General features: G+C 42.2%; 1 protein-coding gene across 10 annotated transcripts in view; it reads left to right on the top strand.

Moving 5' to 3' along the window:
- The window catches only part of ptprsa (protein tyrosine phosphatase receptor type Sa), a 235,439-nt gene that overhangs the window by 29,664 nt on the left and 178,768 nt on the right, over positions 1–27,007 (top strand). For all 10 annotated transcript variants that reach the window (XM_068707525.1, XM_068707523.1, XM_068707524.1 and 7 more), the window contains exon 2: positions 16,744–16,864. The gene's annotated coding sequence lies outside the window, so the exon portion shown is untranslated. The remainder of the gene's footprint in view (positions 1–16,743; positions 16,865–27,007) is intronic.

The following is a 27,007-nucleotide window of genomic DNA, read 5'->3' as shown; positions in this document are numbered from 1 at the left end:
TCTGTCCTCATCTACCATTTTATGTGAGTTGTTTTCCTTTTGCTAATTTTTCTGAGGGAGGGCAACTTTCTTGAGAGAGGGCAACTTCAACGAAATGTCACTCTCTTGTTCTTTCTTCTAACACTAAGAAAAGCTGATATACTTGCACGTCTCTTTCATATATGGTATGGACTCACTTCTGGGATGGATAGGCTCCTGTGGTTCTTACCTTTTCATTTCGATCTACTCATTAGTTATAGCATCGTCAGGGCGCATGTTTATGTATGCCTACTGTTTGTGTTTTAAAACAGAATTGTGCTGGAAAAAGCGCACTGAGTAGCGCGAGTTATCTTGCTTGTATTGTCAGAATTCTCAGGAGTCAGGACCGTCAATGAGCTTTAATAGGCCCGTTAGTCCGTTTCTGAATAACCAAAATATCTCTCTAAAATTAATTTCACAATATGGTGAAAGGTTATGCTCTGTCAACCAAAAAGCCATCCAGCTTTCTGAAGAATGCCTGGTGGGATTTGAAGCTTTGTGACTACCGTTATAGGTCACACTTGTCATGCATAGTCCCACTCTGATACTAAACTGAATAGCAAGTGACAGTAATGTGAGGAGGGTCAAGGGTTAATCTGTTTGCTTGGCTTAAGGTTAGAAAAGGGTTAGGTTGTGGTTGTGCAGAAAAAAAAAATTGATTCAGCGGTTGGCTGATGATCGGCTTTCTTGGTTTGGATCAATGCAGTAACATGGTACGATTCAAGTTTGTGCATTAATATGTTTTCACCTGCTCTCTAGTGCCAGCAGTGGACTTTTCAAATGAGTTATTTCTAGCTGGAATTTTAGCTATTGCAGTTGGAGCTTGTCCTTACAAAGAAACCAGATAAATAACTTGGACAACCCGCTGCTCATCTTGTTGAGGAGATTATTTTTAATAGGCATTCAACATGGGGTCAAAGGACCCTTGTGTTGCAAATAAATCTCATATATGGGATCAAGGTGTCCTAATTGTTTGAATATTTTAAAATGCAAAGCCAATAAAGCCCTTGCAGCCATGAATGTATTGAACCAGCCGCACACAGCAGGTAAATGCTTGTAAATCCAAATGTTAGATGTTAATTAATGGTTCAGTGGTTAGTGAGCTTTAACAATTGTTAATGTTCTCTATCCGCAGTGTGTCCTTGAGCAAAACGGTGAGACTCTACCTTCTCTCTCAGTGTAAAAAGTGCCAAAATAGTGAAATTCAAAAGAGCTGGAAGGATACACATAGTGCTCAGGGCTGGGCCGTTAAAAGTCCAAGGAGCAAATACAGTTGAACTGGAGTAGAAAGACAGTTGCATTTCCTGAAACGAAGCCTCAGACAGCTGGTGCGAGTTTATCTTACAAAGACAGTCACTAGCTAACATTAATCTCCGCCAGTGCTATGAGCTTTCTTCTTGAATGACAGTAATTATCACTTCAGTCTTGACGGGGAGACACCAACACTCTTGATGTCTTTGTTTAAAGTAAAGAGAGCCCAGCCTCAATTGCCCACACAAACGTTACACTGCCAAACACAGTTGTTTGGCCAGATGTGCATTTAGTTTGGGTGTGTGTGTGTGTGTGTGTGTGTGTGTGTGTGTGTGTGTGTGTGTGTGTACGCTGAAGATCAATTACAACAGGTAATAGTCACATTTGCATCTGTTCTGGATTTTTGGGAAGTAAGTTTATAGAGAAAAATTGGGAGAGCTGTATATAATAGAGTTATACAGCTGTCCATGTAGGTTTGCATGTATTGGTATATTCTAAACATTTGACTCAAAATGAGGGCCTTGTCATCTATACAAAATAGCAACCAATGTCAGTCGTTCTTGTTGGGGAAATAAAAGTAAAACAGAGAATTTCGTTGGCAAAAATACCGTTAACCATTATAGTTTATCAATAGATAAAGCCATCAAAATTAAGACTGGTCGTTCCTAATAGCTAATATTTCTATAAACTGAGTATAACTCTTTTTCACTGACATCATTCTGTCAATTGCGTAACCATCCAACCTTTAAAGCATGATACTGTATATCTATGTCAGGCCATTTTCAATCATGTTTTTATATGATTATAGAACAAAAAAATTGACCCAAAACAAAGATTTTAAAAAAGATTGTTGAACCACATTTAACCTCAAACTCCAACCGAGATACCATGTCCATCCATCTGATGTCTCTGGAGGAAAGTTAGAGGAAGGCTGGACAGGAAAGGAAGGTCAAACCTCACAATGCTTTTTCTGAGCTTGGGCTAAAAACATGTCTTTGCTCTGTGCAGGCTGGGATAGTATGTCATGTAGCGACTCTGCCTCGCTCAAGCGATGTGAGCATGTCGGGGAAAAAAAATCAAGGTCTTGCCCTTTTTAACCGTGTTCCTCTGCTCTGGGGTAACAGCCCCTGGGGTAGATAATAATGGAGTAATCCTCTTATCTGTTGCTGCTTCCCTCACCCTCAAAGATTCATTTTTCTTCTGCTCTAGTGTATCATTCCGTACTGAGCTGGCACAGTACTGAATGTTTTCCCATTTGGGTTTTGTGCACAGTTTGGCTCAGTTCAGATTGCACTGGTGAAATGCCAAGAAAATGAGAATTTATACAACCATTTTCAGAGAAAAGTCAGCTGATATTAATACTGTAGCATAGGGCTGCCCTCTTCAAGTAAATTAATTAATCATTTAATGGATTCAAATGTGTCAAATTAGTGAGATTAGTCTTTTCAATGCGAACACTTAAAATACTAAATAATTTCAAAAAACAAGGAGTAGACTATTTATCCTTGTTCTTATGGAAAATATGATATTTTGGTGAATATGTCAGTGATAACATGAAAGATTTTTTTATTGAAATTATTTAAAAAACAAAACTCACAGTCACACATGCACTCAGTAGCTTCCCTGCAAAGCTACACACATTGGCACGCATATTAGCGCCTCGGTCCAGGCATGTTGGACATGGTGTGTGAAAGGTGCCCTGCTGTGTGGTCGGTGACAAAGACTATTTCTGTACTCGCTCTCAGACAGAGAGACACGCAGGATGTGAAGGAGATGAACTCTCATCACACTGTGCTAAATAGCACCAAGGGGCTCAAACCACACCTAACATTAGCATGCTCCTCTCTGAAGCTGTCATGCCTTTGGGCCACCAGGCTACAGCTACTGAAAGGTCACATAACACCCACGAGTACAAGTCCTAATAGCTGATGCATAGGATTTTTGTTTCATCGCCGTTTTTTTCAGGGAAGGTCAATTTAGCATGAATGCTCTTTTTAGTAAAAAAACTGGTTAATGCAAGTTATAACTGGTGCTTTACAGCATTGCTCTATGCTGAAGAAAGTTTTGTGCCATTCCAACGATTCTTTGTATTGTGTACCTAACATGAAGAAACAATGCTTTATCCGTAATGTATTATTGCTATTCATTTCAGCTGCTAATCTCACCACTTATCACTCTCCTGTTCAACCAAAAGGGGTAGAATGGCTCTCATAGTTATCCAGCTGACTGTGAGATAAATAAGGCATGCACGTATTCCTTCTCTATGCAAACGTGTTTATATTACCCCACTGTGATGATGGGTTGTAAAGAAAAGTACCCCGGTGTGATGATAGCTTTTGACTGAATGGCAACACCAGCTCCGCATTTGTGTGTGAGTGTGTGTGAAAAGTTGGTGAAAAGGCCTCTCTCAGAGGGCTGCCATCACTGGGAATCCAATCCAGCAGCCTCTGACAGGTGCTGACTAATTCTGTTCCAATAAACACATGTGAATGTAGGGAATTGCAGTCCCACGGTTGAATTACTAGCTGAATTGGTACTGGAGCAATATTTCAGAGCCATGGGTAGGACAAAAATAATAGTCTAAAGTCTTTTTGCTGTCGAACTTAACCAGTATTTAAGAATCTCTTCCTGTGGGCTCGAAGGTTAGAAATGTGGTGTTGTGACAGCAAGGTCCTTTTAAGCTGGAAAGATACTTGAAGGAAAAGTTAGTGAAAACGCAGTCTGTCCTTCCTCAGTCACTGATAACCAGGTTGTCCTGTTCATTTATTGCAGAAAAAAAACAAAACACTTACAATAATAATTTATTTTTAGCGTTTATTTAAAAAAAAAAAAGGTTCAACAATGTTATCTAAACTAACTAACTGTAAATGCAAATAAAGCTTAACCTTTAAGATTTGTATGGGAACACCATTTTGTAGGAGACAGGGTTGGTGTGTACGATGTGATTAGTCACCATAACAACCAACAACTGCCATTTTCTTTGGACCTGGTCAAATGACCACAGCAAAACATATTCATATCCGTTCAACTTCTATTCTGTTTCTGTGGTCTCAGCAATAGAACTTTATACCAAGTGAATGGGATGATGTATAATCCCTTTAGATTTGCCTCTTTTGGATCTCTATATGTTCCTTACCAAAGCACAGGATTTTCATATCGTACCCATAATGCCTTTCTGTACTCAGCACTTCCTGGTTGTACTCAGCCAGGGTGTGATATTGTATCACATAATAGAAGTGAGAATAGAGGTGGGCGACGGGGACGTAGGGAGATGTATTGTTTGTTGGATGAGGAAGAGTGGGGCCCATTTGTCAAGCCGTTATCAGTAGCATCCCGAAATTTGTCAGAGTCAATAACAAGACCGGCTGTGCATTGACAGACAAGCCTCTAACGTACAGTCAATCTGTAATTCTTCACCAGACATCGATGTCTACGCATCAGCTCTATATATTATGGCTTGTTTTGGCATGGATTGAGGAGACACGGAGGGGACACCAGCAACAGGAGTGGAATACTAACAAAGTGTGGCCTGGATACGTAAATAGCAGGAGAGTTTAGACACAACAGCCCCTTCTTTTTTCAGAGTGTTTGAAGAACCAATATTGAATTTGAAGATAATGTGGCGAAGATGAAACACTGGCTGATCAGACGGCTATTAGCTGCATCCTGCCACTACTCGTTTAAAGTGCTTTTTCGCTCTCCTCTCCTGCTCACATATGCTCTTTTAAGTGTATTCATATTGAATGTTGGGAGATACAAATCTTTAAATAGAAGAGTGGGTGTAAGAAGGGCCCTTGTGGAGGAGGGGTGCAAAGAAAAACAAGCTGATCTTTGATGTCTGTGTTTTACTTAACCCTGCAAAAGAAGCCTTGATGAGATTCCAGGATCGATAAATCTCAAGGGAGTACACAAGATCAAATATGGGCCCTTCGTTCACTTCCACTTTTTACTTGTTATTCCCAATCCCCTCGATGGCTCTCCTGTATCTGTGCGCCTGTGCACCCCAGCGAGTGTGTGCCTCTGCTCATTGGCTCCAGTTGCATTTTCAACCCTGCCCGGCAGCCGTTTCCATAACATAATGATTACTGTTAGAAAAAAAAAGTGCCTCCTGGGGATTGGGAAGCAAAGTTGTGGTTGAAAAATGATGTTCCCACACAATTATGTGAGGATAGTGTAAGATTTCTCCTCCCCCCTCTTCTCTGCATCTTTAGGAAGGAGAAACATACTCGCTGTTAGCAGCAGATTCAAAGTTGTGGTTGGAGTCAGCAAGGTGTGCCAAGTATCACAGCTGTATACTGCAATCGATGACCTGGTTACTAGAGAGCTGGGATCAATGATGCCCTCCCTGTTCACACTGCAGGCGTCTCTTGTTTTTTTTCTCATGAGCATGTGCTACATTCTTATTTTCTTCCGTTGCACAGCCTAGGTGGTGAGATTAGTTGCAACATAATTCCAGACAAACAGTTGGAGACAGATCAGCACTTAGTTTTATTTATTTATTTATTTATTTATCTATTCATCGCAGATTGACTGCAAATCCCTTTTTTTCTGTCAGTCAAATTCTAAAGAGCTGCTCATGAACATGTGGTTGAATATAAAGCGCCCGGCCTTCTCACAGATTTGATCCTTTTATTACGGGGTCAGACGAACATGGCACAGCAAGAGCTAATTTCTGCCAGTTTTGAGGGCAATCGGCTCATAGCGTCTTCAAATCCCTGTAAGAAAGGAGGGTGCAAATTCTTGGTGTTAGATTGTATTTAACATGGAAGCAATGTGAATGCAATGTAGATTGCCATTAGGTTGACACTAGGGCTATTGCTTTTAAGTGATTGGCTTGTTTGTTTATAAGTTGTCACCGAACAAAAATAATTGTAGCAAAACAATTGTTGAACTTGCGCACTGACTGTGAAGCTGGCTCAAAATGTCTAGACAAAATCTTGGGGCGAGTAAACTGAGTCTCCTTACGATGAGCGTGATTATTCTGACCCAACCTGCGCTTGTTCATACCCTTGTCTTGCATGATACACCACCATCTCAAAATTAATTCTTGTCCGAATGATTATTGAGACGTTTGCAAGAGGGGCCCAGTTCCAAAAAAGGCATTTGGGGCAAGGCTGGGAGCGTCTCATTCCCCCTCTGCCTCTTAGGTCTTTTGGTGAGCTGAGATCTCTAGAGAGAGAGAGGTTGTGGGAATGCCATCTCCCTGCTCTCTTTCCTTATTCTGTGGCCCTGGCTTCGACTCAGTCGGATAAAGGGGCCACCGGCACAGCCTCCAGTGTTTCAAGTCTGATTAATCCTCTGATTACATTAATCCAGCAATGCTTCAATGGAGGGAAGACATCCCTCACCAGAAAGTCTCCTGCTCCAAAAGAGAACTATGAATGTTTCCCTTTTTTTTTTATCCCTCTTCCTGATTATCTTTACTCTGAGGTGAAAGGTGTTGCTCTTAATCAACGTACCTCAACTTACTTGCAAGTGTTTAAAGCAGACTTTACATTAGGTTTATGCTTGATGCATGGATCGCTGCTGGATCGCCTCCTGATTTGATTTCAGTCTAATTTGTGTTAAATTGACCCATGACAAATACTTTCTAAAACCTGTGTTCGATCGAGGCTCCGCTTATTGTTTGAAGAGACAAAAGCTAATGAAAGTCAGGTTCGGGAAAACGCTGTACCTCACACACTGTAAGATACAATAGGAGCCATTTCCTGATTCATCACCAGAGCACAAGCAATGAATAGAAGATGTTAATGAAGGTCAAATGACAAAATGCTTTCTCTGGGTTCAAAGTGAGGTTGGGTCTATTAAATTCCCCCCCTCACCACGCACGCACACACACGCACAAACTAATTTATTTAGCTCTCTGCAGCCTAATGATTGGGGGACATTTACTTCACACAGTGTCTCTGGTTCTACTGTTATTGTAAAGAGTTCCCACCTAATTAGCCTTTTTGGACCTTACTCATCTCTTAAACTCTAGATAAATAGGATGTGCTTTGCTGATGTGCAATCCTCCCAGGCAAACCTCTGGTGTATTTAAGAGTGAATTTATTTTTAATTATCAAGCATTAGAGTTTAGCGATAATCCTGTTTCTCTATGCGTGCTGCCTTATTAGTCTTTGGAAGGACAAATACATTTGTTTAGTTTATTAATAAATTTGAGTGTTTATAATTGCTGTATACATTTGGAGTTATTTCTACTGATTTCTATACAGCATTTCACTGCCAAACACAATCATTGGAGTTGTGGATTTGAATCTGCCAATGAGCTAGTCCAACCATCAGCACAAAAGTCTGTACACGTGTTGATGTTCATTGTATTCATAAAAAAAAAACAGACAAGCTCATCTTGGTAGAAGTCATTGTTTAGCACCTCAAGCCTAAATTTCATGTAACTTCATGAGTATGTGTGTGGGAATTTGACGAGTAGGAAGAAATGAAAAATAGGAAAATAAAACTGGCACATAGTTCAATCATCTTCAAAGTAGAGTCTTTGAAGTTCTGTTTCCGTTTTAGGCTTTTGGTTCTAGGTGTCACACGGAGTGATTCACACGGAGGGAGCAAGTCAGAGTTCGGTGTCTTGGCACATTGACACGACACGACGCTGCGGGTAGGAACACTGTTTTGCTGTGAGATCAAGCTGCTGACCTTTTAGTTACACGATATATTCTCTCCAACATCAAGGCCACCCTGCTTCCTCTCCGGATGCAGCGCCCCAGAGCAACAAGCATCGCTACTAGCCTAAGTACTGCTGTGACACAACTCTGGTTGGATATCGCCCCTTGCAACCACACTGCTTCAAGTTACACAGGACACCAGTCTAAATGGGCTTAAATTTTTAATTTGCGCTGGAGAACAGAGATCCCATCTTGGGAGGATAGCATATCTGTAATTTATTTAAGAACCCCACAGAGGGAGAGTTATTTTGGAGGCAGAAAGCTGGACGGGAAGTATCCGTGTGGCATTTTTTTGTTCAGCCCAAGGGGCTTGGAGGTAGACTCCACTCAGCAGTGACCTTCTCAGTGATGTGGAGGAGCGCTGAGGATGAACATTCTATTTATGTTCCGATCCTCGGGTAAAAAAACTGTTGAGTGCAGAAACTATTTCTCCTCCATCCTGTGGAACAATGAAAGCGTTTGAATAATTGATTGGAAGCTTTGCTGAAACTCTGAAACCTTTTACATTTTACCAGAGAAAAGCGATTCACCAGCTCTGTCACCTTTGCAGCCTGCCTCATCTTGAATTCCTCCCCCGTTTGACGAAGAGTGTGGCGAAGAGTGCTCAACTTCCCTCGGTCAAACACGTTGCCTTCACTGGAGTGAAATAAAAGCTTTGTCGCTATTAATTAAACCGGCCCTGATTAGCACTGACAGGTGTGGCAGGTGTTCTGTTGACTCAAACAGCGGCAACAAACATGCATGCAACAATCTGCGGCAATTCTAAATCACCGTTGAAGCTGCCACTTATCCACGGTGGCGGGGTGAGTGTGTACACGAGTGAAAGTGGGGTAAAGGGGGGGCCGGTGCGTGGAGGCTGCTGGTGGTGGCACGCTATCATGCAGTTCATCCTTAATGAGTATGGATTAGCAGGGATGATCCGGGCTTTGCAAAACCCCTGGTCCAGGGCTGGTGGAGGTTTTGTGTGTGTGGGCGAGCAAGTGTGTGTAGCAGTGGGAGGTGACATCATGACTGAATCCACAGTCGGTTTGGAAATCTTTCCCAGAATTCTCCACAATGGCAGATAACTGTAATAATACGTTGTATGATTTAGTGTGTGTGTATGTGTGTTTGTGTGAGCGCACACTCATCTTCTTCTCTCCCTACCAATCACCATGCAGTGCATCAGCCACCGCCTCCCTCGCAGATGAGCATAAGAGCTGATTAATATTTCTGCACGGTGATTTATTCAGATTTAATTTGTTTGCGAGCTGTTGCCTGCGAGGGGATAACAAAACATGTTTGTTTCTCTTTTTGTTTCTTTTTAATTTCTCAACATTGTATAAAGAAGGAGCATTTAGACATGGGAAATGGGAATTAAAATGTTATGATTATTTCATGATTGGACTGCACAGTGTTTTTTGGATGCTTTGTTGACAATGCTAACCCCTCAAGGCATGAATTTTTTAGCGTGCGGCTACTCGGGGCACAAATTATGCCACAACTAAGAAAGGGTTTGGGGTAAGCTTGTGACCGTAACATCACCAGTTTGAATTTGCATGCTGGAAGTTCAGTCAACGTCTGTGTGGTGAAGCATATGAATGAGTCAAACTGCTCTCTCCCTCTGCAACTACTGATGAGCTTCTCTCGAACTTTGCAATCGAACCAGTGAGGCTGCTCAAAGGCCAGCAGGTAGAGGAGTGTGTGTACTGAGAAGTTAGTTGAAAGTAATGTGTGTAACTATGTGGACCTGCAGTAGGGTAGACAAAAGTCTATATCCTTTCATCCCCGAATGAGTGGAACAAAGACTTCATATTGCAAAAGGTTGAGATTGAAGAGATGGGAAGTTACCATTTCACATAGGTCCTGAAGCTTTGGCCTCTGTAAATGAAACTGATTCCCCTACACTAGTTTTGACCCAGAGGTCAAGGTAACACGCTGACTTTTCAAACACCCCATTGTCTCAATTCGATGACAGCCATCTCTCTTCCCAGTCAGTTGCTAATCCTTTAGATTTGCAGCGGCCGCACAAAGACGTTACAATGATACGGTTGCTGTCAGAATGAAATATGGGGCCATTGTCACAAAACAGCAAAGCCGTTCTTCAGCTCAACCAGAGACCTCTACGGTCGCAAACATACAGGGCACACTGGGCGGTGTAGAAGATGGAAATCGTACAGTCAGGCAACAGTTTGAGTAGCAGCCGTGAACATGTGGCCTGGGAGATGATTTATAATAATTAATCTGCTGTGTCCAGTCCCAACAGCCTTCCACTCAAACCCCCCTCCATTCCACTCCACACACACACACACACACACACACACACACACACACACACATACACACACACTCACAACCTCCCCACCCCCTAGTCAGTCAGGCTTCACAGCTGTGACCAGCTCGGCGCCTTTCCAAACCAATGTCACCAACGTCCCTATCGAAGGACATCGAAGGGGATTTAGTCTGTCTATCTCTCTCGCTCTCCCTGCTAAACCCCCCTGCCCTTTCACAATAGAACGCGCGCTGTACTTTATCATGGCCATCATATCATGAACCATTAACATGAGGGCCTACAATAACATTATTTATGGAGGCGTTAATATTAATATCGACCTGTGGGCTGTCAGGCGAGCTGATTTACTGAGCGCTGGAATGCCGGGCCATGTAGGTCTGGCAGGTGGACTAATTGAATATCAGTCACCCCGTACAGAATGCCGATAGCAGACAGTCACCATTGAACAAGAGCGCACACGGATGTCCAATCTAAAGAACTTACACGCATGACCTCACTCCAAACCAAGCACTGAGAACTGCCTTGTGTGTGCAGGTGTGCTTCACATAGGTCACCTCATAGACTTTTTTTAACCGATGCTGCACGGCAGTAGTTATGACTGGGGCTCTGCTGAGAGCACGTTATAATAATGGACGCTTTTGCACTTATCTGCACAAAACAGGCCCCGCTAATGAAACTTCAGTCTGAGTGGCTCATTGCTGGAGTGTTTCATCTGTGAATGGTGGTGTTTGAGTGTTGCGGAGCTCCTCTGACAGCGCACAGAGGTGCAGGATTAGTAAGCAGCCGTGGAGAATAATGAGGTTGCAGGACAAAGTCACTCTGGTTGAGTGTGGGGTTTGTTTTGAAGGCAACGTCCAATTTCTGTGGATTTTAGTCACTTTGACAAAAAGGTAAAAAGTATTTTACAGGAAACCAGTTGAAGCAGGGCTCTCTGCACATCTTCCAGCAGTGTTGCCGCTGAATCAGGTGCTTTTCAGTTTGAGGACTAAGCAGACTTCCAATGGGACAACAGAGGACTGGAACACACAATCAACTTGCAGCATTTAATTGGGCAAAAACTTTCCTATTTGTTCACATGCTGTATGTAAATACATTTGACTGGATATTCATGAATTCCTCCACACAATGAGTGAACACAAAAAAGTAGATGGAGAGATTTTTAAACCTCTTATGCCCTTGTTGCAACGTTAGGCTAAAATCTTTTTTACCAGTGTGATATGAGAAGATCTTTCTCCTCAAACCCTTGGAATTGGGTTTTTTTTATGGTGTTTCCTAGTTTATTAAACAAATTTTGAGTAGAAGAGTTGATGATTGAGATATTGGATTTATTACAGTGATCTGAGATGATGCATTCAATCTCTCTCTCTCTCTCTCTCTCTCTCTCTCTCTCTCTCTCTCTCTCTCTCTCTCTCTCTCTCTTTGTATATTTAAGCTTGTGCTGCTGCAGCCTTTACATTAATTTGAGTGCAATCAAATTGTTGACAATGAACAGGGTGCCCATTCTGACATGAATCAAACATGTTAAATCTGTGAGATTAACTTTAAGGGGTGCATTTCTGACAGTGAGCATAACTCAACACTTATAATAATAATACTTTAATTTTATACAGTGCTTTACATAGGGCAGAGACAAACAGAACAAACAAAAGAAAAGAAAGCAAAACAAAACAAAACAAAACAAAACAAAACAAAACAAAACAAACAAACAATACATTTTGGTAAAAAAAAGAAAACTGGAGAAGCTGTGCGGGATGAGTCATGTAGTGGAGGGTAGGGTGCAGGGGTTAGCAGGTGAAGGCGAGTTTGAAGAAGTGGGTTTTGAGGGCTTGTTTGAATGATGATAGGAAGGGAGCCTCACGGATGTGGATGGGGAGGGCGTTCCAGAGGGGGGCTGTAGCAGCTGAGAAGGCCCTGTCACCCCAGGTCCGGCGCTTGGTCTTGATGGTCTTCAGAGTGTTTGCACCGGCGGACCTGAGGCAACGGGTTGGGGCGTGAAGGGGGAGGAGGTCATTACACTAATCTTTAATTGAAAGTCCCCTCAATGACACCATTAGACAGCCTATAGCTGTCAAGATATGTAGCTGGCTGGAGATGTAATGGTACAAAACAAAGGTATGGTACACGCAAGACGTGGACATTTGGACTTTTGCAGTCTTTGTCTTTTGTGGGTCAGAATGTTGCCTGGAGTACATTTGAATGACTAAAGGAGGTTATTATCCAATGAATGTCTCATTATGTCTTTGTCAAAGCCCAAAGGGGCCTTGACTGGTGCCTCAGTGCCTTGCTAAATAGCTTTGATATGAAACAGTAATTTCCATGAAGTCGATTCTTCTTTTCTACATTTGCATTTTTCAGCATTTAGCCAATGCTCTTAACCAGAGCAGCTTACAGTGCATGATCAGGTAGAGACTTGTTCAAGGACACTACATAAGAGTGCACACAGCCTTTGACAGCTGCTCATTGTGACTACTGAAAGAATCTCACAGATGACATTTGTTTTACATTTCTTTTCATTAGGACAGCCTTTTTTTGAAAACACAAACAGAGAGTGCTTTGACAAAAAAATAAGCATATGTACTGTGATTATGTTGAGGTCAACTCATTAATTAATTCAGGGGAATTCCAAGTACTTGTCGCTTTTGCGAGTACGCTTGGGTCGGTGTGAGGTACATTTCATCATCAAAGTGTGTCTACGTGGGCTCTGTGCGTAAGTCCACGTCCTGTCAATTTGTTGTGAAGGTGCAGACCTGTCCAGACCCGTCCACATAGCGACCTACTGTGCATGTAAACGTCTCCTGAAAGGGCACAACGTGAACAGAACTACTACTGGTCCCTGACGTCCGCAGCAGTCTGTGTAAGTTTCACGTTAAGATCAGTACACTTACATTCCTGATAGAGAAAGGAAGGCTTAGTGGTATGTCAGAAGAAGAATCAGCCTGCTATCTATTGTGTGGTATGAAATAAATAGACTTTATGTTGTGTCATCTTTAATATGAGCAAAGATGCTTTGAAGCAAATCATTTTAGTTTCTCAGAATACTTTTCTATAGTTGAATAAATACAGGAGGAAAGACTTTCAGTTGAGCAGTTGAATGTGACTGTATGACATTGGCATTTATGAAATCATTCAAAGGTCAATGGTGTCAACGAGATGGCAAGAAAAGTTTGTAATTGTATCACCGCTTCCTCCCTAATGTTTTGACAAACCTGTAATTTTTCCGGAAGGAACAGTCAGTGTGTACCGTAGACAGCTGCCAAGGGCTCAAATTCCCTTTCAGTCACATATATAGAAGCAGCACCTAAGCTCTATTGTTTCCTCATTTCCCTTGACTTCCCTCCTCTCTTCCTCTCCTGATCTTATTTCTCGACATGTCATTTCCTTTCTCTTCCACTCTCTCCTCCTCTTGGCTCGTTCCTTTAGTCTATGCCCCCATTATCTATCCTCTTGTCTTTTCCTCTCTGCTCATACTTAATTCTCCTCCGAGTTTCGTCTCTCCCTGCCTGTCTTCCTTTCTGTCTTTTCCCTTGACTTGTGTTCACCTGTCGTTTCCTCACTGCTTTCCTCTCCTTCAACTTGTCCCTCCTCTCTCCTCTTGACTTATCTTTTCCTCCCCTGTCACTGTCTGCTCTCCTCTCTCTGAACTTGTCCTCCTCCCACCTCTCCTCTTGGTTTTTTTTCTCCGTGACACATCCCCTCTGATTACCTCAACTTCACATTTTCCCGCCCTCCTATCCACTCACACCTTCTCTTTGCTCCACAGACGCTTCCTCTTACTCCCCCTTTCTCTCGCCATCCTCTCTCTTCTCTTCTCCTTACTCTGGTGAAGATTTGGCTTTTAATTGCTTCAAGGCATATCAGTCCTTTTATACCTGGAGAACAATGGGGAGTGAGGAGGTCAGGGTGAGATGAGGACGAGCGAGGAAGACATCAGGTGCTACCATGGCAACGTTTTTTTTCATTCAAAGAGAAAACAATCTCTTGACTTTTGTCACGTCAAGGCTGAAACTATGTTGACATTTCTTCATCTGAGGTGGAAATGTGAAGCGTTTTTTTTACTTCTCTGGTAGCACACCTGTTGACATTTGCACAGAGTAGGTCAGCCTTGTGTTTTCTTGCTTTGGGCTTTTTATTTTTCTCTGAAAGTTTCCTCTTCTTCCATTCTGAATGTACCCTGTGTGGTCACGTTGCTGGAGAGAAAATACATGGACCCATTTCTGAGCATGCATGTTTTCATTTTCCAATTTGCCATGCACCATGATGCTCGGCCATCTGTCTCAGCACGGTGACTAAACTCTGCCAATATGTTGCAGGGTCACGAGAAAACAAACCGGAGCTGATTTCCACATGGGTGGACGAAGCATTAACCCCCGATCCGCAGCAAAAAAAAGAGACACTGAGCCTCACGCTCTCACCTGCATGCTACTGTGAGGAGGCCGGGCGAGATTTTCATTATCTTAGATGTTGATATAGGGTAAGTTTTCGCTTCCGTGCTGTCCGGCAAATGCTTAATTTCGGCTTATTAATGGCGACTCGCCCAGTCAAGGGAGTGTCTCATGCGATGGGAGGAAGCGGTAGTGCAACAGCATGTGTGCAGTGAATAAATGCTGTACATTAAACAAATTCCCCCCACCCTCGTCTTGGCAGCCGAGCGTGTGGGAGATTGAAGTATTGCCGAATCTGCCTCACTTTTTTTCCCTCGCTCTAACACTGACACACGAAGCACACATGCTCATGTGTATGCAGCCACACATGCATTTGTTTCTAGACAATTTCTATTCTTTTTCACAAACTCAGCAAACCAGTACTGCTTGCTGTCCAACCCGTCTCACGTAAAAATGATTTATACACTCTAGTAAGCTCACATTTGCACCCTCACAAACAAACACATTTTCATTGAGCTACATGAGAACTGCATTTGCCCCCATATGCACTCTATAACATGTTCACATGTTGTAACACACACACATGTACACACCCATCTTTACTCTCCGCTGTGCTGCAGTCGGTGTATCAGGGGGATCCTTCTGCAGCCAGTTAGTTGACACTGATTGGCTGGCGAAGGCTGACCTGACCTGAGTGGCCTGTCAGAATAAAGGATCATGTTGGCCGTTGGCCGTAGAGATAATAATACCCATAGAGGATGCTGGGAGACTGTCTACAAGCAGCGTGCAGTTCATGAGTCAAAGACTAAGCGGGAGGAGGAGAGAAGTCAGCAACATCAGGCTATTTTTTTTAAATTGACTGTCCTTTCTGCTGCCAAACATTTCCTTTTTCATCCTACATCACAGCACAAAGTTGTCTTGCTGATGTCAATTTTGATAAGACTTTTTGAGAATTTTAATTTTGGTTAATATTTAATTTTTTTATTTGATCTGCAAGTTGAGGTTCAGCATCACATGGTAGACGTCCAGATTTGAATGGCTTAAAGAACAGTAGCAGCTGTCAGCATAGTTCAAGATGTTATGCCTTGTGGATAATGATATCATAGCACAGGCATTGCATTTGGGCTTGGTATGAATTATGTGCTCTCATTACTTGCACACTATCTGAATAGTGATTTGATCTTTTAATATGCGGAACTTGCATATATATTGCATTTTCAACTCCCTTTTTCCCAACATGAACTTGAAATCAAGACTCTGTTATTTTGAAAACTCTACCTCAACGTTCAACAGAGTGCATTTGGGGAAGCTCTCCTCCCTGAACCTCAGTGTCCATATTAATTGATCACGCCCCTGACGTCCATTCCAGCAATGATATTGATATTGTTATCTAGAAGGAGACTCTGGGCGCAGGGTAATGATGAGCTCCTCTGACCTTTTACTGGAGATAACCTTCCTCAGCTGCTCAGCAGAAGCTCCTTAGGGTGGACTCATGGCCGCCCACAACTGCAGACCCGACCGAGAGTATTGGCTGAATATCGAGTGAGGCTAACGTGCAGGAGACATGGCTTCCAGATGCATAGAAACTCACACAAGCATGTGTACCATGACGTGTACAAACACCAAAAAACTCAAGTCGACATGCAGTAAATAACAGAATCACCACCAACAAAAATAAATGTCCGTTCGAATCTGGATACACCTGTCCACATACACAATTGCTATAGAAACCATAAACGTATGGATCTGTTCCTAAGCGAATATCCAAACACGCATCGACCACGCTCATGCACACACCCACACACATACTCTCCCACAGATTTGGACCAGGCTCATTAGAGATGTGGAGGAGAAAATGATGAAGAAAAAAAAAAAGTCAGGAGGGATTTCATGCAGATTCGCACTCCACCGCTCTCAGGCAATCAGCGGCAAGCCTCCTCTTCGCCAGAGAACTGTCGTCCTGCGGTCACAAAGGGCAAAGAGGAGAGAGAGAGAGAGAGAAACTCATCTCTGCGTTTGTCGAATTCCCCCACCTACCACTTGAGGAGGCAGTTCATTTAGTAGTCCCTTTCATTAATGTTTCTCTTTCATTTTCCCTCTTTCTCTTTTACTCCCTCTCCCCCTTTTTCTATCTACTTTAAAGGTGCAAGTGAGCAAGTAACAAGAAGAAGAAGAAGAAGAAGAAGAAGAAGAAGAAGAAGAAGAAGAAGCCCCTGGAGCAGCTGAAGATATGAAGCTAAAGAGGTTTTGAAAACAACCCAGCTGTAAGTGGGCCCCTAATTTTTTTTTTGCACAGTGCATCGCCATATTAGGTGTCAATAAGATATTTTTCATCAATGTCCATCTTGGGTTTAACACCACTGCAGACGGCATTTATAATTGTCTGAAGCAACTGAAAGCGTCAATATTGTTGAATCTATTTTGAAATGCCAATTTCCATTCAAAGATTCAGCAGGTAAAGCTTTTTTTTAATGTTCAAATACTTGTTTGTAATTCACAAAGTGATGTTTGACAGGGTATCTTTTTACCCCCTAACTGAGAAATTGCAGACAACTTATTTTTTTCTCATAAATAATGTTTTGCTGTCACTAATGGACTCTCACACAGCGCACAGAAAGCAATGAATCCAAACAACAGAGAAACACCTCCATAGAAAGCTGGATATAGCAATAGATTCCTCTGCTTGGTCACCAAAGTCAGTGCATAATATTCTTAATATTCATGCTGACTCATGTAAGCAATTCTGGGCAAAGACGATCACAAAACAGTAAAGTTTATTGATGTTTGGTAGAAAAAGGACACTGCAGGACCATTGTCCTTACAGTATTTTCTCTTCCTAACAATCACCATTACATGACGCATCGTAAACTGTCATCTTACTCCACGTATTTCTGTTCTCCCGGTGTTAAAGCCATTCGTCCGTATTGACAGCTGAGCTGAGGCAGAGGGAGAGCTATCATCTACCTGTCACAGCAAGCTGGCACTGAGGAGCTCCTCCTGTACCTCAGCAATTCTTTTATTTAGCTCACAGAATTGGTGGTTTTCAGACCTGGAAGCTATCATGCGTCGGTTTAGAATTGCATACCGCTCAGTGCAGAATTCATTTTAAAAGGTTCCCACACATACTTTCTTTGAAATGATTTAACTCATTATTTTTTGCACTGTATGCAGCATCTGACATCTTCTCGAGATTATAAGCTTTGTAAAAAAACAACAACCTTGGCATTCTTAAATTGAAATCAACTCCTGCTTTTGATTCTACTCGTCTCGTATCATTTGTTTATATATTTCACATTTATTTTACTGGAATAGCCTCTTGAGATTAAAATCTGGACAACATGACAGCACAGTTAGTTTACACGAGCCAAAAACGTGCAAAGAAAATGCATTATAGCAACATTATAGCATGAATACTTCAAAATTTGTTTTACAGAATACAATAGTCTCTGTCTTACTAGTATTATTCAATAGTCATAAGTAATAATAAACAATAATCATCTGTGTTATTTCTGTCGGAATGAAAACCCCATCACTTAATTAAACATGTGCACTGTATGTCCGTGTAGATTCATTTTACTCATCCAGATACTACACCATCAGGTCAAAATGTAATCTCTCGGTTGTCTGGCAAAATGTCCTCATCTCTACAGCTCCAGTCCAGTGGATAGTTTAATTTAGATCTGAAGAATGTACTGTAGTTGAGTGCACGGCCATTACATACACTGCAGCACACCCATCCTCATTTCCATATCATAACTTGATTATTAGTGCTGCTGGCAGAGCGGTAGACATGCAGAAACTGTGGATGAGAGTGAACTAATGGGTGTCAGAGCAGATGCCGGCCCAGACATCCCCTCTCCATGTGCGGGGGGGGGTGGCTTCTCGTCACCTCGACGCCAGAGGCCACCAGCTTGATAAAATAACAGCTGTATTTGGCATATTGGGCTGCGATGATAGCGATGCCTCGGTGACCTGCTTCATTTGACTTCAGAAATACTGGAGAGGCGAGATAGCACATCTGGACCCCCCACCAAGGGCTCAACAAGCTGGAAACTGAAATAGCACAGTGGTGGGTTTTTCCTGCCTGACTGTGTGTCATTTACACATCAGCAAAGACAGTTCAGAGACTGTAGGACTTAAAAGCTGCTATTTGTAAACCAGTTTGATTAATATATTCATAGATTTAATCATCTCTATCCTCTATGTTTCCTCAAACACAGTATGCACCACATTTTTTTGTGGCTGGAGATGCTCTTCTGAGCTATTCTAAAAATGTTGATCAGCTTGTCGTGACTTGTTTTGTGGAGGTCAGGTGGCATCTATCCCAGGTCAAAATGCCAATAATCTTCAAATTTGGTTTGTTTCTTGTCATATGCATTACAAATTACAGAGGTGCCTTCCAATGCAATTCACCTTTCTGGATACCCATGTACCAATACTTTACCACAGCGGCCACAGGTTCGAATCTAGCCCATGGCCCTTTGCTGCAAGTCATTCCCACTCTGTCCTATCCATTAAAGGCAAAACCCCCAAAAAATAGTATAAAAAAGAAAAAGCATATTAAAAATATGTTCTTCAATAGCATATAGCCTAGAAATAAACATTGTTCATTAAAAAAGAAAAGGGTTAAACACATAAAAGAATAAGGAAATTGCGCATTAAAAAGTAAGTTATACCAGCAATGGCATTACACCCACTCTGCACATTAAAATAAGATTGGATCCTTGCATTGTTGCATGCCTTACATATTAATGAGCTTAATGGCCTGCAGATAAAACAAGTGTCCATATGTCTCTGAGAAATGTGAGCCTGACTATAATATTCTAGAAACCAGGAGAACAATTTTGTTATGCTCCTTCAGGTTTTTTACAGACCACCATTAAGCCTCTAGCGAGGATACCTTCAGCGGTGCACTGATAAAAACGTCATCAGTGCTAGATTGCACTTTGCCGGCAGGTGTAAGTGTTATTTTACCTAACAATGTGATATCCACCTCTAGAGGGGGGACATCTAATTGGACAAATTGTCATTGACTAAAGAATGCTACAGAATTATGTATTTTGTATTTTAATTACAATTTTTGAAGCATCATTGCAATTGCCAGAAGTAAAAAGCAAACATCAGACCATAAACAAACTACACCCCAGTCGTATGACTTCACGTCACCGCCACTAAGCTAAAGGCGGACTAGTGTTTGGCCACCTGTAATCAAACACCTTTTTTAAGACGAAAACAAAAGCTTAAAAATTTACAAGTGAGATATCTGCTGACATTTTATATCGCAGAACAAAACGTTAAAATCTCTTTATCTTGTCTCAACCACAGACCTTTCTTTAATCATCTAACGAAATACACATCCAAAAGAAACACATTGACTTCAAGACGGGGAACTGGAAGTATAAATATATGAAGTCATTACCGGGTTTTAGAACTTATTCCTGTGTTTGATCTCAACTAGTGAGAAAAGTCATTGTTTTTTTATCTGAGGATGTCAATTTGAATTAGTTTGGTAGATTCTTTACTGGTTCAGTTCTTTCAGTCTGATTGAGTTAATGTGGAAATATGGCCTCTTGAGGGGCTTGTGGGTGCTTTCTTGGTTAAAAAATTCATAATTAACAAACATTTTTCGTTTGGATATACAGCATTTAGTTAAGAAACCCTTCATCCATCAGCCCACCAAGATTTTGATCTGTATGTTTTGTTAGAATTTTACCTTTTGAGTCAGGAACACTCTCGTCATAGATTTTTATCCATTTGTTGCATCAAATGGAAATACAGTTATACTTGGCGCTGGTGGCTCCGCTCTTAAAATGCTCCCTGGATTTGGCCAAGCACCTATACTAAGGCAAAACAGGGAGCACAATGCATAAACCCCCCGGGTACACAGGAATGAGCCCGAAGTAAACTTTGAATACCATTTCAACCATTTGCAATGCAAAATGAATTCTGAAATAAAAAAGGGTGGAGACTGGGGTGGAGGAGGCAAAGCTTTGCCAGCAGTACGGTCTGTAACAGAATTTGTGTAGAAAGGATCGGTAAGGAGGGAGTCATATTTAAATGAACCTCCTCGAGGTGAGAGTGGGCTGCGATTGGCGTATGGCCGATTGGAAGCGATGATTCAATCGGCTGGCTATCAGCTGGTTATAGCTGGGGGCGTAGGACTTCCGTGTCCTGAATGAACAAACGCAATACTTCATTTTGATGCTTACCTCTGCAATGCCACAGTTGTTGCTGATTCAGGACAGAGTGGGTGCGGTTCTCTGAGCGTACCTGATTTGACCAAATCCCTTTGCACCTGAATGCAAAGGCAGCAGTGACTGTTGGCTGAGCTTTAAAGTTTCTAAGGAAGAGAGAGCAGCAGCTCTTAAGTGGCTCCTAGGATGTTAACAGCACAATTAAACAAAGCTCTGCTAATCTTTACAGCTGGCGTCAAGAGGCACTGTGTTCTTGCAGAGCAGTGTTATACGTAGCATGGCACTGGTAGTCCGACAGGTTGGATAATGTGCCATTCGAGCTGCCACTACCCTCATCACAGCAGTGCCTTCACTGCACATGTACTGTACTATCAGCAACCCTAATATACATCATAAAGAGAGACAAAAAGTACAGCGATGAATTAGCATTATTCAATTAGATGCGCTCCACTTATTTGTTGCGGCATATGAAGAAATGTAAATTGACCTCAAGTTTGGAGGTAATGAATTTGATTATGCCAGTGCATGTAATTTCATGGCATTTGGGAATGAAAGATTTAGCTTATTACACTTTCCTCCCAGTGATGGTGGAAAGCTATGCAGCGTGATGCATTTTTAAAGGTCCCCTTTTCTGATGTATGTCTTCTATCATAATGACAGAATTTTCCACTTTGTTTCATTGTAGCTTGGAACACATCCGAGCTTAATTTTCATTACTTGTTCAGTGCAGCTCAACCATCATTTCTGATGACCTGTCACAGGTTGGAGTTCTGACTCTTTTACATTATACCAGCTGGAGGGCTTCGGCTGACCCTGCAGACACTCAAAGCTTAACACTTAGTTTGAAAACTGAGTAGTTTGAAAACTATCCCGCTAAACTTTGGGGATGCTGATGGATGGAAATAAACAACCTGCTGATGTGTCCTAATATGAAAGACTTGAATAGATATTTTTAGGGTGGGGTGGAGAGATGCTATCTTAGGTCTATTAATGCAGTCATTGCTGTGTTGCCCCAGGCCATAGGGCCTAATCCAGAGGAGTGAGAGTGAATGGGACCATGGCTCGGGCTTGCCAGACCTACTTAGGTTCTGGTTGAGAGCACAGTGCTGTGTGGGCGAATCTATTCTGTCCTGGGCAGGGCACAGCATAAACATTGCCCAGGGAACGCAGGCATGCAAGCAGGCAGGCATGCAGGCAGTCAAGCGGACAAGAGAAAAACTATAAGGATGGTTGCCTTTAATTTCCTTTCCACTGACTCCCTTCAACTGTCCAGGGCCTGAGAGCAAGAGAGGGTAAAGAGACAAGTGAGTGTGTATGTGTGTGGAAATTACCTGTAGAGATCTTTTTTCCGGGGCTTCACCAAAGTATGTACTGCTATCCACCCTCCGCTCTAGCTCTTTCTCTCACACACACACACACACACACACACACACACACACACTCTCTCCATCACACTCTTTCACGGCAAATCTGCCCCGATCCATCCAGCTGACGGCCGTGAAGCAATGACTCGTGCGCTCTCTTACTGTCTTTAAGTGATCTGTGTTTGCTCCATGGCACTCTGGCGCTCTGACCCTCTGACCTGGCGTGTAAACAGAGCACTGCTACTCCCCCATCCACTACCCTGCCGCCACCATCCCCCACCCTCCACTACCAAATAAGGAAGACGGAGCCACTGAGAGCCAGCAAGTCGGTCAGCCAACCCACTGAGGAGGCCATTAGTGAGCCAGCAAGCCAGTGGAGGGGTTGGTAGAAAACCACCTCTGGCATCACTCATCACTCCTGGCCTCTCTGGCCTCACCCGCCTCTCCGCTGTGTAGAAATGGGCATGCACGCGCACTCACGCCATGTGCACAAACACTCGCTGCAAGGCACACTTACATCTGCACACAGCACCACACGCACAGTGACCCGAAAGCGTGAAAGGCACTGAAATGTACACGCACACAGTACTCTGTATACAATGGCATATATTGAAAGGCGCATATGCTTGAATATACACACGGTGAAGGACACATTTGCACACACAGCACATTAAATTCACTCAGAAGCACACACATTTACAAAAGACGTATTCACGGGACGCTACGCATACACAACATGTAATGACATGTTACTGCATAAATACACCCCCAAAGAGCATAAATTATATGTTGGGTTGTTTAAGCAAAACAATCAAATAGGTTGCTGAAAGATGGATTTATATGCTGATATACTATTACAGGTAACTATCACTCAGTAAAAGGGCTTATTACCACACTGAAAACAAGCCAGCACAGAAAACATTGAGCATGATAAGGCAATAAGACTTTTATATGTCTATTTTTAGAAATTATAACTTTACGTCAGCAAAGCTGATATCTGATCTGAAGTTTACATTTGGTAAATTTTACCCAAAACATGATAGGACTATTGCTGTTTACACCAATAGTCCTGTCATGCCTCTCATACAGTATTTGGACATAAAACACAGACTAAGGATAACAATCTTTAATTATGTTTGCCACTTTAAGTAAATTATACCTCTAAATTGTGGAATACATTATTGTCCTTGCAGGAAAATGAAATAATACATTATTTTCTAAAAATCAAATGGATTCAAATCAAATGTACTTGCAAATCGTACAGACTCCTCTTCGACATACAGTAGACGTTGTCCATGACTGTGGAAAATACAGTGTTTAATATAAGGCAAATACTAGTCTAACCCTACACATGATAGGCTACACAACAGTGAAGAACACATGAAACCTTCACTAGTTTACAACATTCACCATTAAACTAACTGTCCGCTCAGTCCAGTAATGCCAACTTGGAAATTGAAATGCACTGCAGCATTGGGCACCATATAAAACAACACTGTTTAACAGTATTCGCAAGACACACAGTTAAAACACTCTCTCTCTGTCTGGGTTTTAGTCTCTTTTCCCTCTGTCCTTGCTCTTTCTTCCGTAATTCTTTGGTTTATTTAGCTGCACTCTTTCACCTGCCTCCAAATGTCAGCTGAGTTCAACAGAGCTGGAGGGAAAACACTCTCGGAGGGAAAGCCATATTGAGAGTGAGTCGGTTAAAAGAAATGCAGTAGAATTGAGGAAGAACGCGAGGCAAGAGTAAGTAAGTGACCGAAAAATCCTCAAAGAGGGTTATACAGACTCTAATGCGATAAACTAGCAAACAACACCCTATAATTTAGGTATTCATCTGATGTCTTCAACACAAAGACCATTGTTAGACTTGCGAAGTGGGAGTGTTATTATGTAATCATGCCAGGATGCATCTAATGACAGATTGGATGCACAACAATGGGACTTTGCTCACATTTCAGTGAAGAGTGAACAATTCATAACACAAGACCAGTAAGAAGCAGAACCAAAATCTCACAAACATTTTTAAAAACAACAACAACAAAAAACACAGGTCATAGATGCTTCACTGTTTTGTTATCAATGGGGAAAAAGAAAGAAGTGAAAACCGAATTTAAAAAAGAACATTAAGCATTGAGTTGCAATGTAACATGTTCAGATATTGTTTGAATTGTTGTAAATTTAAAGACAGAGTGTGAGAGTGTCATGTTGTTAGAAGATACGATTTGAAACTTGCACTGCCCACATGTCCTTTTGTACTATGATGCTCACTACGACAGTGTAAAACATGGTTCCTGACCTCCAATGACACACACATACATGCATGTGTGTGTCACAGAGAGATGCACTGCAGTGGCACCTGAAGAGCTCAAAAATTACTGAAAGTGCAGAGAGAGCTATCAGATGTATTCTTCACCCAGCAGCGTGTAATTCATTGCATTCCCTTTCCCCTTTCAGTACACCCACTGAGCTCCCATCTCCATTCTCAAACTCCTGTCTATCGCCGTGCTCACTTGTGTATCAAGGTAATGAATTCATAATCGCTCTCAAGCTCTTTGTAGATCTCTATCACGGTGGGAGATAAGAGGGAGCATCATTGCACTCCAATAGCCGTCAGTCTGCCTGTGTTCCTGCTTGCTGTTTGTGTGTATTTGTGTGTGTACAGTATGCATATGTGTGTGTGTGTATGTGTGTGTGTGTTAAGCACATTACCCATCAACACAAACCCCAGCATGCTATCCTCCATTTTGGCTTCCAGGGACAAACAGGATTCTAGCCAACAGTCACTTATCAGTGTACTGTTGAGGCTACATGCCCACCAAAGGCGGACGTGCTTACCATTCCTCTATCTGAGATGGATAAGCACTCAGCGCCGGTCCACTTTCTCTCTTTCTTCCAGTGTCTTGTTCACATGGAAACATCACACAGTACTTTCCAACTTAGCTGACAAACTCTCAACCACAGCAAGAGTAAATATCTGAGAGGGTGAGGCAGGCTCAGAGTAACTAAAGTTGAGACTGGGGGTGGCTCTCGAGGGCCGCCGACTGCCGCGTGCGTGTTTTTAATTGTGTTTTCGGTGGGGTGATGAAATGTCCTCCATTTGAGCGCGAGCTGGCAGTAAGTGGGCTGTCGCCTCCAGGGACAGAGTGAGCGATGGCCCGTTGCTATCGGAGGTGATTGTGCCTCAACCCCTTGGGGTGACAGATGAACGGAGGGGAGCAGGGAGACAATAAGGAGAAGAAGCAACATTCCTTTTTTTACAGTCTCACATAGTGTGAAAAACAGGACAGGGGGGCAAGAAAGAATGCATGTAAATTTGGACAAACAACATTTGGGCAGTGTTTACAAGTTCGTAACACTCCGCTCTTTTGTTGGCTTTTGAATTGAGGAGTGATATATTGAAGGAAACTTGCTTTAAATTTGTTTGTTTATTTATTTACATTGTGGCTCACCAACTGGGCAATGTTATTGTTTACTGTCTTTACTTTTCTGTCGATGGACATCCATATCATGTTCATGTTGATTTTCAAATATTGCATACATAATGAAGAGGTACTTCTGTATCATTCTAGAAGCATTCTTCTCCCATGAACAGCTTTTTTTTGTTTGAGAACAGTGATTAGCAGACGTCGTGGTGTGGATCACCTTCACTTGTAGCCATAACAGCTGACAGAAGGAGGCCAGCAGTATCAACAAGGTTCGCTGGTCGTTCGGAGAATCTTCACATAGTACATGCTGTTACACAATTCGGTAACAAGACGCAAACGATGAAGCGCTTTCCCTCGAGCACTTGCCACATCTTCCGCTCTCTGAATTTACATGGCATTTATGAACACTCACAAGGAAAACAAAAAGTGGAGAGGGAGAGCAGGGGAAGAGAGCTCCTAGTGTAGAGGAGTCTCATTATTCTGTTATGGATTGCACATGTCAGGCGGTAAGTGCTCTTTTTATCCTTCTAAAGCACTAGCCTCGGCCACTGAGCGCATTTCCCTACCCGAGTGAAATTTACCATGTTAAGGCTCATGCCACCAGGGGAATGGCGGTGAGAGCTCTGGGTTGCCGCTAAGATTTACCGGCCTGATTAAATAAGGGGCCGTAGTGTGAATAAGTGGCCAAGGGAAAAATCCACGTAACATAAATGCATGATTTTTATTCATCAGTTAAATTGATTAAACCCCCCACACACACTTCACTCCCCTCTACACCTCTTTACGGTGTGTTACATGTCACGCTGGGTTTTAAACAAAGAGCAGAGAGAGGGCAGTGGAGGATTGCTTGTGGCTCAGGATGGCTTTCTGCCAACACACAGCTAAGATGGGTTTTTTTTTAAAAGGGCCTGTTCCCATCCATTACTGCCTGCATACCTTGAAAAGTTCACACAAAATATATTGCTACCCTCCTTCCAATTGGGCAGGAGAGGCCTTTCATTTGATGCACTGCGTCTCACAAAATGTAGCCCCGTCCTAATTCAATCTAATTTCTTCAATTTCCCATCACCCTGGTCCTTAATGCTCCAGGAAGGTGATTTGACGTAGCCAGCAACCAACGTTTTTCAGCTGAGTAGTGGTGGCTGGGTAACTTTAATATTATCTGTAAATCCCACAATCCCAGACAGTCAATTTCACTACCTTGTGAGCAAGGAGGGATTTTGGCTGTAAAAATAATCAGCAAAAAACGGTCAAATGACAAACAAACCAAACATGTAAATTAAATATCGTAATTTATATAAATGTCAAAAACAATAACAGAATTAACCATTTTTTTAATTCAAAGATTTACAGAAAATTACCGTTATTTTACAGATTTAACCTTATGAAATTACTGGCAGCAGGGGCTTCTAAATAAATTC

Source organism: Cebidichthys violaceus, unplaced genomic scaffold, assembly GCF_023349555.1.
Source record: "Cebidichthys violaceus isolate CVI_PGR_0920_01 unplaced genomic scaffold, fCebVio1.0.p SCAF_13, whole genome shotgun sequence".
Taxonomy (NCBI): domain Eukaryota; kingdom Metazoa; phylum Chordata; class Actinopteri; order Perciformes; family Stichaeidae; genus Cebidichthys; species Cebidichthys violaceus.
The sequence above is the reverse complement of the archived record's forward strand: the minus strand, read 5'-3'. Positions and strand labels throughout refer to the sequence as shown.